General features: G+C 37.5%; 1 pseudogene; it reads right to left on the bottom strand.

The window, feature by feature from the left end:
* The window catches only part of LOC102842303, a 40,463-nt pseudogene extending 36,744 nt beyond the window's left edge, over positions 1-3,719 (bottom strand).
* Between the last annotated feature and the right edge of the window lie 8,462 nt (positions 3,720-12,181).

Here is a 12,181-nt window from a genome sequence, read left to right on the forward strand (position 1 = left end):
AAAATTTGGCTGAAACAATTCAAAAAGTCTGTAACAGTATAATGGCAAGGAACTTCCAGAAATCCAAGTTAGATTCAGAAGAGGATGTAGAATAAGGGATATCTCTGCTGACACCAGATGGATCTTGAGTGAAAGCAGAGAACACCAGAGAAATGTTTACTTGAGCTTTACTGACTAATGAAAGGCTTTTGACTGTGTTCATCATGACAAGCAAGGAGCTCTGGTAGCATAATAGTTATGAATTGGGCTGCTAATCTCAAGGTCAGCAGTTCGAAACTATCAACTGTTACGCGTGAGAACAATGAGGCTTTCTGTTCCCATAAAGATTTACAGCCTCAGAAACCCTGTACAGTGTCGCTATGGGTTGAAACCAACTCCACAGCATGCCACCACCATCATAACAAGCTATGTATAACATTGCAAAAATTGGGTATTCTAGAACACTTACTAGTAAAAATGAGGAACCTATACATAGACCAAGAGGCAATTGTTCAAACAGAACACGGGGATATGAAATAATGTAAAATCAGGAATGGTGTCTCTTGGGGTTGTATCTTTCCAACATACTATTCAATTTATATGCTTAGCAAATAATCTGAGAAGTTGGATTATATGAAGAATGTGGCATAAGGATTGGAGGAAGATTCATTAACAACCTGTGTTATGCAGATGATACAAACTGACTTGTTGAAACGGAAGAGAACTTAAAATACTTACTGATGAAGATTAAAGACCATACTCTTCAGTATGCATAACAAATCAATGTAAAGAAAACAGAAATCCTCAAAACTGGACCAATAAATAAATTTATTAATTTGTTAAAACCAATAAATAAAATGTTAAATAGAGAAAAGATTGAAGTTGGTAAAAGACTTCATTTTGCTCGGATCCACAATCACCACTCATGGAAGCAGCAATCAGAAAATTAAATTACCTACTGCATTAGGCAAATATGTTGCACAAGACCTCTTTAAATGTTCAGGAGCAAAGATATGTTTAAGGACTAAGATGTGTATGACCCAAGGCATGATATTTTCAATGGCTCATATGCATATGAAAGTTAGATAGTGAATCAAGAAGATCATAGAAGATTTGATGCATTTGAGTTATGAAATTGGAGCAGAATATTAAAAGTACCAAAGACTGTCAGAAGAACAAACAAATCTCTGTTGGGAGAAGTAAGTCAGAATGCATCGTAGAAGCCAGGATAGTGAGACTTGGTTTCTGATTTCTGAAACCTGTTAACAGGAGGGACCAGTCCCTGAAGAAGAGCATCAGGCTTGGTGAAGAGAAAGGTCAGCAAAAAAGAGGAAGTCCCTCAACTAGATGAATTTGAACAGTTGCAGTAGCTATGCTCAAAGATAGCAGCAATTGTGAGGATGATGCAGGACAAAACAGTGTTTTATTCTGAAGTGGATAATGTACCTTTGAGTCAGAACTGACTCTATGGCACCTAATAACAACAACATGAGTCAGAATCAAATTGATTTTAGTGGTTTTTAGGTAAGGCAAACCTTAGTCCTCAAAGTGAAATCTTTGCTCTTCAACATTTTTTTTTTTAAGTTTTATTGTGAATTATGTGATAGTTTCCATGGGAGAACATTAGTTTTACGTTCATCGTATCGTATATTGTTTGAAGAGGCCTTTTGCCTAATTCAATTTGTCATTTGATTTCTTGACTGCTGCTTCCATGAGCCATGAATCCAAATAAAATGAAGTCTTTGACAACTTCAACCTTTTCTCCATTTAATATGATGCTAATTTTTGGCCGATTTGTGAGGATTTTATTTTACAATGAGATGTAATCCATACTGATGACTATAGTCTTTGATCTTCATCAGCAAGTACTTCAATTCCTCTTTACTTCTAGCAAGTAAATTATTTCATCTGCATATCACAGTTTGTTAATAAGCCTTGCTTCAATCCTGATGCACCATTCTTCTTAAAATACAGTCTCTTGAATTATTTGCTTAGCATACAGATTGAATTATTACAGTGAAAATATAAATTCCTGACCTGCATCTTTCCTGATTTTAAATCATGCAGTGTCCTCTTTTTCTGATTAAACTACTACCTCTTGTTCTATGTACAGGTTCCACAGGAGCACAATTCATTATTCTGGATTTCTCATTCATAACAATGTTGTCTATAGCTTGTTATGATCCACACAATCAAATGCCTTTTCACAATTAAGAAAATACAAATAAACATATTTTTGGTATTCTCTGTTTTCAGGCAAACTCCATCTGACATTAGCAATGATATTCCTCATTTCACATGCTCATCTAAATCCAGTTTGAATTTTTGACTGCTCCCTGTCTATGTACTGCTACAACCATTTTTTTTAATTGCCTTCAGCAAAATTTTACTTGCAGGTGATATTAATGATATTGTTTGATGATGTCCCCATTCCATTGGCTTTCATTGGAATGGATACAAATATGGATCTCTTCCAATCACATGGTCAAGGAAATATCTGCCAAATTTTTTGGCACAGACAAGTGAGTCCCTCCAACACTGAATCAATTTGTTGAAATATTTCAGTTAGTAGTCTCTCAATTCCTGGAGACATTTTTTGCCAATGCCTTAAGTGAAACGTTAACTTTTTCCTTAAACAATCAGTTATTGATCATGTGAGACCGTGAAATTGTTGTACACTGATCAGTACTTTTGGTACCATGACTCTGTGTATTTCTTCCATCTTCTTTTGATGCTTTCTGCATCAGTCAATATTTTGCCCATAGAATATTCCCATAATGCAAATAGAAGCTTCAATGTTTTCTTCATTTCTTTCCATTTGAGAAATGTTGAGGGTGTTCTTCCCATTCAACTTTCTAATGCCAGCTCTTTGCACATTATAATATTTTATTTTGTCTTCGTAAGTTGCCATTTGAAATTTTCTATTCAGCTCTTTTATTTCCTCACTTCTTCCCATCACTATTGCCTGTCTATATTCAAGAACAACTTTCAGAGTATCTTTTGACACACATATAACTTTTCTTTCTTTCCTATCTTCTTAATGATCTTTTGCTTTTTTCATGTTTGATGTTCTTGATGTTATCCCACAACTCCTCAATCCTAGTAGTATAGTGGTTACACATGGGTTATTAACTGAAATATCAGCAGTTCAAATCTACCAACCACTCCATGAGAGAAAGATGAAGTTTGATGCTCCTGTAAAGAGTCACAGCCTCAGAACAACTTGATAGCATAACACTACCACCACCATCATCTCTGCTTTTCAGTCATTAGTATCCAATCATCAAATCCTTTATTGTTGTTGCTGTGAAGTGCTGTTGACTCAGGTATGACCCTGTATAGGGTTTCCAAGGAGTGTCTTGAGAGTTTGAACTGCCAAACTTGCGTTGAGACTAATTTTATGATCCAATTCTTTAGTCTCTAAATTTAAGTATGATATACTCAAGGTTAGGAACTCTGGCTTTCTACTCCCATAAAGATTTACACCCTCGGAAACCCTGTACAGGGTCGCTATGGGTCAAAACTGACTCAACAGCACTTAACAACAACAACAATACTCAAGGTTGCATTTTGACGCTCATGGACTTGTTTTAATTTTCTTCAGCTTCAGTCTGCACTTGTATATGTACAATTGATGGCCTGTTTCATAGTTACCTTCTGGCTCTGTTTTGAGTAATGATACTGAGTTTCTTTACAGTTTCTATCCAAGACATAGCTGATATGATTCCTGCATATTCCATCTCGTGAGGTCCACTTTTATAATTGCCATTTATATATTTAAAAAAAACAACCAGATATTTGCAATGAGTCAGTCTTTGGCTTTTCAAAATTCTATCGCATGATCTCCAGCATGATTTCTATCACCAAGGTCATATTTCCCAACTACCAATCTTTCCTCTTTGTTTTCAACTTTTGCTTTCCAATCACCAGTAGTTATGAATGCTTCCTGATTGCATGCTTGATCAATTTCAGACTGAGGAAGTTAGAAGAATTTTTCACTTTCTTCATCACTGGCTTTAGTGGTTGGTGTACAAATTTGAATATTTATGTTAACTGGTCTTTCTGGTAGACACATGGACATTATACTACCAAAGACATCACTGTACTTAAAGATTGATCTTGAAATTATTTTTGACAAAAAAAATGTGACAGGATTAATGATATTATTGTTGTTGTTGTTGTTGTTGTTGTTGTTGTTATGTGCCATGGAGTCAGTTCCGACTCATAGCGACCCTGTACAGGGTTTCCGAGGCCGTAAATCAGAAAGCCTCATCTTTCTCCCGCGGAGCAGCTAGTAGTTTCGAACTGCTGACCTTGCGGTTCACAGCCTGATTCGTACCCACTACGCTACCAGAGCTCCTTATAGAGCTTGTATTATTACTAAATGAAATAATAATCCATGTGGAACATTTAACATAATATCTGGCTTATTCCACCACACGTCTGTCAGTTTGTTGTGCTGTGGTGGCTTGTGAGTTTCTGTGATTCTGAAAGCTGTGCCACCAGTATTTTAAATACCAGCAGGGTCACCCATGGTGGACAGGTTTCAGATGAGTTTCCAGATGAAGACAGACTAAGAAGAAAGAGTGACAAACTACTTCTGAATATTTAGTCACTGAAAACCTTATGAATAGCAGATAAACACTGTCAGATATAGTGCTAGAAAACGAGCCCCTCAGGTTGGAAGGCACTCAAAATGCGATTAGGGAAGAGTTCCCTCTTCAAAGTAGAGTTGACCTGGATGACGCAAATAGAATAAAGCCTTGGGAGAAAGGCCCATGGGCTCTTCATTATTTGAGGGTGCACAACTCAAAATGAAAAGAAACAGCTGTAAACATCCATTGACAAACAGAACATGGAATGTAGGAAGTATAAATCTGGGGAAATTGGAAGTGGTCAAAAATGAAATGGAATGCAAAAACGATATATTAGGCATTAGTGAGCTGAAATGGACTGGTATTGGCCATTTTGAATCTGAAAACCACATGGTATACTATGCCAGGAATGACAAATTGAAGAGGAAGGCTGTTGCATTTATTGTCAAAAAGAACATATCCAGATCACTCATGAGGTATAACACTGTCTGTGATAGAATAATATCCATGGGCCTACAGTTAAGCCCAGTTAATACCATTATTATTCAAATTTATGCACCAACAACTAAAGCCAGTGAGGATGAAATAGAAGAATTCTACCAACATCTTCAATCTGAAATCGATCAAACATGCAATCAAGATGTATTGCTCATTACCAGTGATTGGAATGAAAAGGTTGGGAGCAGAGAGGAAGGATCAGTAGTTGGAAAATATGGCCTTGGTGATAGAAATGATGCTGGAGAATGCATGATAGAATTCTGCAAAACAAATAGCTTCTTTAGACAGCATAACAGATGACTATACACATGGACCTAACCAGATGCAATACATAAAATCAAATTAATTCTCTGCAGAGAGATGATGGAAAAGCTCCATAACATCAGTCAAAACAAGGCCGAGGGCAGACTGTGGAACAGACCATAAATTACTCATATGCAAATTCAAACTGAAGCTGAAGAAAACGAAAAAAAGTTCACAAGAGCCAAAATATGACCTTGAATATATTCCACCTGAATTTAGAGATCATCTGAAGAACAGATTTGATACATTAAACACTAAAGACCAAAGACAGGAGGAGTTGTGGAATGACATCAAGAACGTCATACATGAAGAAAGCAAAAAGTCATTGAGAAGACAAGAAAGAAGGAAAAGGTCAAAATGGATGTCAGAAGAGACACTGAAACTTGCTCTCTAGTGTAGGGATGTTGAACCAAATTGAAGAAATGAGGAGGTATAAGAGTTGAACAGAATACTTCAAAGGTCAGCTCGAGAAGACAAAATCAAATGTTACAACAAAATGTGCAAAGATCTGGAGTAAGAAAACTGAAAAGAAAGAATGTGCTAAGCATTTTTCAAGCTGGGGGAACTGAAGAAAAAATTCAAGTCATGACTTTCGCTATTGAAAGAGTCTCTGGGCAAATTACTGAATGATGCAGAAAGCATCCAAAGAAGATGGAAGAAATACATAGAGTCACTGTACCAAAAGGAAATGGTTAATGTTCAACCATTTCAAGAGATAACATATGATCAAGAGTCAATGACACTGAAGGAGGAAGTCCAAGGTGTATTGAAGGAATAGGCAAAGAACAAGGCACCAAGCACTGATGGAATAAAAATTGAAATCCTTCAAGAAAGTGAAGTGGCATTGGAGGCACTCATTCATCTATGCCAAGAAATTTAGAAGACAACTCTCTGGCTGACTGATTGGAAGAGATCCGCGTTTGTTCCTATTCCAAAGAGAGGTGACCCAATGGAATGCGGATATCATAGTTCAATATCTTTGATATCCCATGAAAGTAAAGTTTTGCTAAAAGTAGTACAGAAACGGCTGCAAGCATACATTGACAGAGAATTTCCAGAGGTTCAAGTTGGATTCAGAAGAGGAAGTGGAACAAGGGATATCATTGCTGACATCCAATGGATCTCGTCTGAAAGCAGAGAATACCAGAAAGATGTTTACTTGTGCTTTATTAACTATGCAAAGACTTTTGATTGTGCGAATCATCACAAGCTTTGGACAACATTATGAAGTATGAGTATACCTGAACACTTAATTGTGCTCATAAGGAATCTGTACATGAACCAAGAGGCAGTTGTTTGAACAGAACATGGGAACATTGAATGGTTTAAAATTAGAAAAGGTATGTGACAGGTTTGTATTCTCTTACCATACTTATTCAACCTGCATGCTCACCAAATAATCTGAGAAACTGGGTTATATAAAGAAAAACGTGGCACCAAGATTAGAGGAAGACTCATTAACAACCTGCGATATGTAGATGATACAACCCTGCTAGCTGAAAGTGAAGAGGTCTTAAAATATTTACTGATAAAGATCAAAGACCACAGGCTTCAGTATAGATAGCATTTTAATGTAAAGAAACAAAAATCCTCACCACTGGACCAACAAACAACATTCTTATCAATGGAGAAAAGATTCAAGTTGTCAAGGACTTCAATCTTCTTGGATCAACTATCAACACTCATGGAAGCAGCAGTCAAGAAATCAAATGTCATATTGTATTAGGCAAATCTGCTGCACAAGACCTTTTTTAATTGTTGAAGAGCAAAGATGTCAGCTTGAGGACTAAGGTGCACCTGATCCAAGCCATGGTATTTTCAATAACCTCATATGCTTGCAAAAGCTGGACAGTGAATAAGGAAGACCATAGAAGAATTGATGTTTTTGAGTTATGGTGTTGGAGGAGAATATTGAAAGTGCCATAGGCTGCCAAAAGAACCAACAGATCTTTGTTGGAAGAAGTGCATGCCAAAGTATTCCTTGGAAGCAGAATGGCCAAACTTCGTCTCTTATATTTTGGACATATTTTTAGGAGGGACCAGTTGCTGGAGAAGGATATCATGTTTGGTATGGTGAAGGGTCAGAAAAAGAGGAAGACCCCCAGTGAGATGGATTGGCAAAATGGCAGCATCAATGGGCTCAAGCGTGGCAACAATTGTAAGTTTGGCCCAGACTGGGCAGTGTTTCTTTCTGTTTTACATAGGGTCACTGTGAGTCAGTACTGAGTCAATGGCACCTAATAACAACAACAACAAGTACTATGACGGAAAAAATAAAGTAGCTTAGGGTGATAGAGAGAACCATAGGGAGTGGTAGAAAAAAATGGCAAGGGATGAGGTTGGAAAAGAAGTTAGGTGCTAAGTAAAATAAGACCTGTGGGCCATGACAAGAACTTTGAACAATATTCTATTCATTGTAACAATGAGAATCTGGTAATAATAAATAATTATTATTTTTATTTATTAATTATTATTACCTAAAAAAATGTTTCTCTGCTATGCAAAAAGAACCAATAGATCTGTTTTGGAAGAAGTGCAGCCAGAGTGCTCCTTGGAGGCCAGGATGGCTAAGCTTCGTCTCTCATACTTTGGACATATAGTCCGGAGCAAACAATCGCTAGAGAAGGATGTCATGCTGGGTAAGGTGGAGGGTCAGAGAAAAAGAGGAAGACCCCCAACGAGATGGATCAGCCAGGTGGCATCATTGATGGACTCAAGTGTGGCAGCAGTAGTGAGGTTGGCCCAGGATCGGACATTGTTTCGTTCTGCTGTGCATGGGGTCGCTATGAGTCGGTTCCGACTCGATGGCACCTGACAACAGCAACAACAACCTAAAAAAATAATTCTCAGCAAAATCCTTTGGGTAGAAGAAAATCCACACCTAGCTCAAGCAGCATGCTTGCATAGTATTGTCCACCTCCTTGTGCAAGGGATTGCTTCAGCAATAAACATGTAGTTCAATAAACACCAGTAAGACTTGCTTATGCGGGCTTTTGGAAAAGAAAAGCCTTTTCTTTTCTTTCTTTTTTTTCCCCAAACTCTAGATCTCTTAGATGTGAAGAAGGATATTTTATCCCTGAAACCGCTGACTGCCATCTCAAAACTTGAAGTGAAGTAAATCCCAAAGCTAATGTCTGAGCCAAGGAAATGAAGTTGAGAAGTTGAGAGAATGATATTGGTCATAGTGTGTCTTCCTGGAACAAACTTCCTTAAGTTTTGGAAGTTTCCATGACAAACACAAATCTTGTTGTTGTTAAGTACCATTGAGTCAGTTCCAACTCATAGTGACCCTGTATAGGTTTTCCAGGAAACGGCTGGCAGATTTGAACCACCAACCTTGCAGTTCAAACTGATATTGCAATCAAGGGCTTATCCTACAGTGCTATACCAGGACAAACACATATACATAGCCTTTAATATTTAAATCAGTAAATTGAGTTTTCTGTTACTACTAGAGAAATCAACCATTCAGTTTCCCCTAACTTTCAAATCAACAAGTACATACCTAATCTGTATTTCAGGGTCTCCTCTGCCTGACATTCTGCTTTAGAAAGGTACTAATCAAAATATTTGAAACTTTCCTTATAAAGACTGTTTTGTTAGTGTACTCTTGGTCTGACATTCTCCTGAGAAACACACAGGCATGAATTGTTTCCATGAAGCGAGCAGCTTTAGTTTTTCACTCAGAGAAGGAACCAGGGTTCCAGAATGAATAATGCCAGAATACTTTCTCACTACACCTTGTTTAGAATTTTTCCAATTTATTTTATGTTCTAAATTTCCATCTTCTGGCTACCTCCTACTCCTTATTTTTAAGTCCCAATTCTCAACAGCCAGGTTTTCCTTCCAAGTCAGACCACCTGAAGGCCTTTTCCTTGTTTATAGGAAGATAATCAGCTACCTCTGCTCACATTGAGTGGGAAGACTATTTTAAACAGGAAATGTCTTTGAAATCGCTTGCTAAAGCAGTCCAATTTAATTGTTACAAAAGTATGTCTGGAGGCCAAACACTTTGGTCTGTTTCATTCTGAAGTGTTTTTCTTGAGTGGACACAGGCTATACATGAAATTCTTAGTGGGGGTGGGGGTGTAGGGATGGGGAATCCTATTTAGTTTTTTGTTTTGTTTTGTTTTACAGTACTAATATATAACCAATTAAAAATTATAATCAATCACCTGATTCAGGTTTTTCTTTGGTGACATTCATAAGACCTATCACTGAGCAATAATATTACAAAGAAAATTAATTTTAGCCTTCATGTTTCCCTAGGACACATCTTCAAATCTCTTTATCTGAATGTTTTGTGTCTATTTAGACTTTCTGTAATTATTCCATCCTCCCTCTCAGGGTTTCTCAAATTTCTTGAAGAAATCACCAGGAAAAATAATACAAGGCAAATATTCCATCTTTCTAACAAACACAGTGCTAACATTGTGAATAGAATCAGATACTTTCTCTCCTTCATCGCTCTAAATAATAGAGCAGCAGCACTGGATTGCTAATCACAAGGCCAGCTGTTCAAACACACCATCCACTCCTTGGAAATCCTATATAGAGTTGAGCCAACTTAATGGCACTTAGCAACAATAAATCAACAATCACTCTCAATGTCTTATCGCATTATCACAACATTGGGAAGCTCAGCACCAATACTATCATGAACCAACCAGTTGCCAAGAAGTTGATTCCAACCCATGGAGACCTCATGTGTTAGAAGTATGTTTCATAGGGTTTTCAGTGACTAATTTATAAAAAGTAAGTCTCCCAGCATTTATTCTGAGATACTTGTGGGTAGACTCAAACCTCTAACTTTTGGGTTAGCAGCCAAGGATATGAAAACTTTTCTTTCCCAAGTATTACATTTGCAATTTCCCATGAATCATAAGGAAATGAGCTTTATCGTAAAATAATGAGGATACTACTAGTAAGTTTTAAGAATGATAGTTATAATATCAGATTTTTGTTCATAAATAACATGTAATGTACTGAGAAAAACCACCTATAAGAAAATAGGAATAGACTGGGAAAATCAGTTACCAGTCTGTTTTTCACTCCAGATATGTGATCAATATTGTATAATGGGAGTGGAAATACATGAGTATATTTTTGAAAATGTTAGTCAGAAAAATCACTAGGTAGAATGAAAGTTCTATCTTTAACCCAAATGGGAATGAATTAGACAGTTAGTTGTTTCAAGAATGGCACACAAATTTCACAGTGGAACAGCAAAGTAGAAAATAATATCTGAAATTCATTGATTCCTTCTATTTGCCTAGCAGTCTTCTTAGACTTCTGCATGTAGTCTCGTTAATCAATACTATTTTCGGAAACCCTGTACAGGGTCGCTATGAATCGGAACCGACTCCACGGCACATACAACAACAACAACAACAACATTTTGAGGCAAGAGTCCTGGGGTGGCACTGTAGCATAGAGCACTGGATCACAAGATCTATTTGAACTGCAAGGTCAATGGTTCAAATCTACCAGTTGCTTCTCAGAAAACCTATACAGGATAGCTATGTGACACAACCAATTTGACTGCACTTAACAACAACATTTTGAGGAAGGTTCAACTGATATTATTCACATTATATAAGTTAGGAACATGAGGCAGAGAAGATATGTAATTTGTTCCACATCATTTGTTGTTGTTTTCTATTGTTAAGTGCCATTAAGTAGCTCCTGACTCATAGCCACTTTTTATAGGGTTCTGAGGAGCAACTGGTAAGTTTGAACTGCTGACCTTGTGATTCAACCCAATCTTGTGATCCAGTGCTTCAGCTCACAGCACCACACTAAGACTCCACTCCAATTCACACAACTAGTAAAAGTGAGCATCAGGATTCCCAACCAGCCCTAGTGTTTCTGAACCCCTGCTTCTAATTTCTGTAATCATCAATGAAAACACACAGGAGGATACGATAAGAATAAGATGTTTACTCGTATTTTGAGCAAGCTGAGTTTCAAATGCTTTACAGATATATTAGGAGAGATGTATTTTGAGGGCCTTCCAACCTGAGGGGCTCATTTTCCAGCACTATATCTGACAGTGTTTCTCTGCTATTCATAAGGTTTCCAGTGACTAAAGATTCGGAAGTAGTTCGTCACTCTTTCTTCCTTTGTCTGTCTTTGTCTGGAAGCTCATCTGAATCCTGCCCACTATGGGTGACCTGTTGGTTATTTAAAATTCTGGTGGCATAGCTTTCAAAATCACAAAAACTCACATGCCACCACAGTATGACAAACTGACAGACAAGTGGTGGCCTTTTGGTTTTAAGTGGAAACTCTCACTTTAAATTTTGAGATCTGTGTGCATGCCTAGTAGAATCCTCCAAGGGTGGCGGTGGGGTATCCATTCGCTCAGTCATCCCCTATATTTACCAGAATGGAGCTACACAGACAGTGAGAGATCAATGAACTAAAGAAAAAAAAAAAAAAAAAATGAATGTCCACACCTGTATCTCTGTGGTTCTGTCAGCATTCATGGCTATTCTGATCCTCCCCCACTTGGTCTCTCCCCAGATGGTGGCTCTGGGAATAGCAGAGCATCTTGAATTAAAAAGCAATGGATTTCTTGATTCTGCTACAAATTCCCCTAGCTGTAAGCCTTCAAATCTTCTCAATATTCCTTTATATGTGGTTCAGAGTTCCAGCACCATCCCAAGAGCATACATGGCCTGGTATTCTGTGTTGTTGGTGATAGAGTTCCTCACTGCATGTCTACCAGATCCGTCAACTTGATTGAGGAAGAGCTGCCTCCTCAAAGTAGAGTTGACCATTATAACATGAATAGAGTAAAGCTC

This window comes from Chrysochloris asiatica, unplaced genomic scaffold (assembly GCF_000296735.1).
Source record: "Chrysochloris asiatica unplaced genomic scaffold, ChrAsi1.0 scaffold00228, whole genome shotgun sequence".
In the NCBI taxonomy this organism is placed as follows: Eukaryota; Metazoa; Chordata; class Mammalia; order Afrosoricida; family Chrysochloridae; genus Chrysochloris; species Chrysochloris asiatica.